Source organism: Balaenoptera physalus, assembly GCF_965194825.1.
Source record: "Balaenoptera physalus genome assembly, chromosome: 16".
Classification (NCBI taxonomy): Eukaryota; Metazoa; Chordata; class Mammalia; order Artiodactyla; family Balaenopteridae; genus Balaenoptera; species Balaenoptera physalus.
In genome coordinates, this window is record NC_138898.1 from 34,305,874 (window position 1) to 34,311,209 (window position 5,336).

Genomic DNA, 5,336 nt, shown 5'->3' on the forward strand with positions numbered 1-5,336 from the left:
TGGGGCGCGGCCGGGTGCGCCCGCCCCGCGCTGGGCTCCGCCCCGGGGTCCCCGCCTGTCTCTGCGCGGAGGCAAAGGGTGGGCACTCGGCTCCTGCAACTGGTGCTCCCCGGGCGCCGGGCGCATGGAGCTCTAGCCTCCTTGGCGCGGGTGGGTCCCTCTAGAGAGTTTCTGAGCCCTCCGTACGCCCGTGTGAATGGAACGCAGTAGCCTTTTATTTTTTTTAAACATCTTTATTGGAGTATAATTGCTTTATAATGGTGTGTTAGTTTCTGCTTTATAACAAAGTGAATCAGCTACACATATACATACATGCCCATATCCCCTCCCTCTTGCGTCTCCCTCCCACCCTCCCTACTCCACCCTGTAGGTGGTCACAAAGCACCGAGCTGACCTCCCCGTGCTATGCAGCTACTTCCCACTGCTTCTCTATTTTACATTTAGCCTTTTAGATAATGCGATTCCGAAGAACCCGCGAGGCCCTCTGCACCCCCTAGGTGGCGCCCCAAGGGGGTCACCAGTGAAGGATCCGAGGATCCGAGGATCCTGTCTTCCAGGGAGTCCAGTGACAGCGTCCGCTCCTGCTACACAGTGACTCCTTCTGGAGAAGCCCAGGGTGCATTCCATCGTTCCGGGAGCTGGTGCTGGGGATACTCCAGCGAGTGCAGAGTGGGACTTTGGGGCTGTGGGGGAGGAGACCCCCGGGAGGAAGCTGAGGACCGGGGGCAGCTTACCCTGCTCAAGGCTCCGATCCCGAAGTCCTCACTAAAACCTGAGATGTCCACAACTGCCAAAGTCCTTGGTCATTCAAAGACCATCCCAGTTGGGCCTCCTCCTGTCTTTAGGGGGACGCCCGAGCCCTCCACTTTGTTTACAACAGGCTCTGATTTTAGGCAATTTCTATTGCCTCTCTGGTCCTTGGTTTCCTTATACATTGAGCGAGGGGATTAAACCCTCAGGACCTGCTAATTCTGATGACTGGTAGCTGCAAAGCACAGAGGGAAGCTCTGGCTTTACAGAATTGGAACTGGAAACTGTGGCAGGAGACTGAAGGTCTAAAGGGATTCCCTGCTGTTAAATCCCAGCCAATGATTATTGACAGCTTGGAATATGGACTCTGCTTTGTCAGATCTTCCGATCTTTCCAGAGATGGGATTTCAGAACTTTATAAATAAAGTTGGGTTAGTTAAAACAAAACAAAAACCCTGTGTTGGCCAAAGAGACTATATCTCAGAAAGAATATAGCCCACTGGGTTGCCAACTTAAAATACCTGAATAGATGATTAAGAAACCCTTCGGGTGGTGACATTATGTGATTCTGCCTTTCACCTTATGTAGAACTAACCCCTCCTTCTCCTCTTTAAGTTTTTTTTTTTTCCAGATGTATTGGATATAATTGACATATAACATTGTGCAAGTTTAAGATATACAACGTGAAGATTTGATACATGTATACATTGTGAAATGATTACCACAATAAGGTTAGTTAACACATCCATCACCTCACATAATTTTTTTTTTTTGATGGTGAGACCATTTAAGATTTACTCTCTCATCAACTTTCAAGTATATAATAGAGTATTGTTAACTGTAATCATCATGCTGTAATTAGATATCCAGAACTTATTCATCTTTTAAGTACAAGTTTGTACCCATCAACAAACATCTCCCCATTACCTCTCCAGCCCCTGGCAACCACCATTCTACAATATTCCATTATATGTATATCTCATCTGTTCATCCATCCATGGACACTTAGGTTGTTTCCATGTTTAGGCTATTGTGAATAATGCTGCCATGAACACGGGGGTGCAGATATCTCTTCAAGATAGTGGTTTTGTTTCCTTCTGATATATATCCAGAAGTGGGATTGCTGGATCATATGGTAGTTCTACTTTTAATTTTTTGAGGAACTTTCACACCTTTTCCATAGTGGCTGCACCAATTTACGTTCCAACCAACAGTGTACAGGGTTCTCTTTTCTCTACAACCTTGCCAACACTTGTTATCCTTTGTCTTTTTGATAATAGCCATTCTAACAGGTGTGAGGTGATATCTCATTGTGGTTTTGATTTTCATTTCCCTGATGATTAGTGATATTGAGCATCTTTTCATGTACATGTTGGCCATTTGTATGTTTTCTTTGAAAAAATACCTATTCAGCCCTCTGCCTATTTTAAAATCAGATTATTATTATTATTGCTATTGAGCTGTATGAATTCCTTATACAGTTTGGGTATTAACCCCTTATCTGATAGATGGTTTGCAAATATTTTCTCCTATCCCATAGGCTGCCTCCTCATTCTGTTGATTGTTTCTATTGCTGTGCAGAAGCTTTTTAATTTGATGTAGTCCTGCTTGTTTATTTTTGTTTTTATTGAGTGTGCTTTTAGTGTTATACCTAAAAAATGGTCACAGAGACAAATGTCATGGTGTTTTCCTCTAGGAGTTTGAATTTCAGGCCTTACATTTAAGTCTTTAATCCATTTCAAGTTAATTTTTGTGAGTGATATATATATATATATATATAGGGATCCAATTTCATTCTTTTGCATGTAAATATCCAGTTTTCCCAATACCATTTATTGAAATGACTATCTTTTCCCCACTGGGTATTCTTGGCTCTGTTGTCAAATATTAGTTAAGTGTATGTGTATGGGTTTATTTATGGGCTCTGCATTCTATTCCATTAGACTGTGTGTCTGTTTTTAATGCTAGTACCATACTGTTTTGATTATTATAGCTTTGTAGTTTAGTTTAAAACCAGGATGTGTGATGCCTCCAGCTTTGTTCTTCTTTTTCAGGATTTCTTTGGCTATTCCAGGTCTTTTGTGGTTCCATATGAATTTTAGAATTTTTTTAAAAAGTTCTTCTTTAAATTTGTGGTAGAATTCACCAGTGAAAGCATCCTGTCCTGGGGTTTTCTTTGGTGGGAGTCTTTCGATTATGGTTTCAATCTTCTTAGTCATCATTGATCTGTTCTATTGTTCTACTGTTGTCTATTTCTTAATGATTCAGTCTTGGTAGGTTGTATGTATGTTTCTATGAATTTATCTTTCTTCTAGGTTATACAATTTGTTGTCATAGTGACCTTAGGATTCTTTGTATTTCTGTGGTACAAGATGTAATATCTCTTCTGTCATTTACACTTTTGTTTTTTGAGTCCTCTCTTATTTTCCTTGGTTAGTCTAGTTAAAGTTTTGTCAATTTTGTTTATCTTTTCAAAAACCAACTCAGTTTTATTGATTTTTTTTCTATCATTCTATTCTTTATTTTATTTATTTCTCCTCTAATCTTTATTATTTTCTTCTTTCTGCTAATGTTGGGTTTCTTAGTTTTTCTTTTTCTAATTCCTCGAGGTGTAAATTTAGGTTGTTTATTTGAGATCTTTCTTTTTTCTTAATGTACAAATTCATTGCTATAAACTTCCATCTTATGACTGCTTTTGATACATCCCATAAGTTTTAGTATGTAGTGTTTTCATTTTTGTTTGTCTCAAAGTATTTTCTGATTTTCCTTTTGATTTCTTCTTTGGCTCATTGGTTATGCAGGAGTGTGTTGTTTAACTTCCACGTAATTGTGAATTTTTTAGTTTTTTCCTGTTACTGATTTCTGGTTTCACATCATTGCAGTTGGAATAGACACTAAATATGGTTTCAATCTCCTTAAATTTGTTAAGGCTTGCTTTGTGACCCAATATAGGATGTCCTGGAGAATATTTTGTGTGCGCTTGAGAAAAATGTGTACTTTGTTGCTGTTGTATGGAATGTTCTGTATGTGTCTCTTAGGCCCATTAGGTCTATAGTGTTATTCAGGTGTGCTATTTATTAATTTTCTGTCTGGATGATCTGTTCAATGTGAAAAGTGGGGCACTGATGTTCCCTACTATTTTTATATTGCTGTCTATTTCTCTCCTCAGTTCTGTAAATATTTGTTTAAAATACTTAGGTGCTCTAATGTTGGGTGCATATGTATTTACAATTGTTGTATATTCTTGATGAATTGACCCCTTTACCACTATCTAGTATATTTCTTTTTCTCTTGTGACCAATCTTGACTGAAAGTCCATTTTATCTGATACTCCATTTGCATGGAATATCTTTTTCCATCATTCACATTCAAGTTATGTGTGTCCTTAAAGCTAAAGTGAGTGTCTTGTAGATAGCATATTGTTGGATCTTATTTTTTTATCTATTCAACCACCTTGTGTCTTTCAATTAGAGAATTTAGTCCTTTTATATTTAAAGTAATTATTGATAGGTAAGGACTTACTATTGCCATTTTGTTAATTGTTTTCTATTTATTTTTTAGTTCCTTAGTTGCTTTTTTCCTTTCTTACTTGTCTTCCTTTGTGATTTTTTTTTTTTTGGGGTAATAGTATGCTTTATCTTTTCCTTTATCTTTTGAGTAACCACTATAGGTTTTTTCTTTGTGGTTACTATGAGGCTTACATAAAACATCTTCTAGATATAATATTTTTTAAAGCTGATAACAGCTTACCTTAAACTGCATACAAAAAGTCTAGAATTTTACTTCTTCCCCCATATTTTATGCTACTGATGTCATAGTTTACACCTTTTAATATTGAGCATTCATTAATATGTTATTGTAGCTACGGTTACATTTAAAATTGTTTTTAAATTTTTATATTTGAGATAAAAGTGATTTACTTACCACCATTACAGTATTAGGGTATTCTGAACTTGATTATATATTTACATTTACCAGTGAGTTTTATATGTTTATATGTTTTCATATTGCTAGTTAGCATCCTTTTGTTTCAACTTGAAGAAATTCCTTTAGCATTTCTTGTAAGGCAGGTCTAGTGGCAATGAACTTGTATACATTAACCAGTTTAAAAAAACAGAAATCATATAAAGTCTACTCTAAGACCTCAATAGAATTAAACTGGAAATCAATAACAGAAAGATAGCTGGAAAACCTCAAAATATTTGGAAATAAAACAACACACTTCTAGAGAAAACTTGCACAAGCCCCTTAGATAGCCTCATCCACCAGAGGGCAGACAGCAGAAACAAGAAGAACTACAATCCTGCAGCCTGTGAAACAAAAACCATATTCACAGAAAGATAGACAAGATTAAAAGGCAAGGGCTATGGACCAGATGAAGGAAAAAGATAAAACCCTAGAAAAACAACTAAATGAAGTGGAGATAGGCAACCTTCCAGAAAAAGAATTCAGAATAATGATAGTGAAGATGATCCAAGACCTCGAAAAAAGAATGGAGGCAAAGATTGAGAAGAAGCAAGAAATGTTTAACAAAGACCTAGAAGAACAAAAGAATAAACAAACAGAGATGAACAATACAATAACAA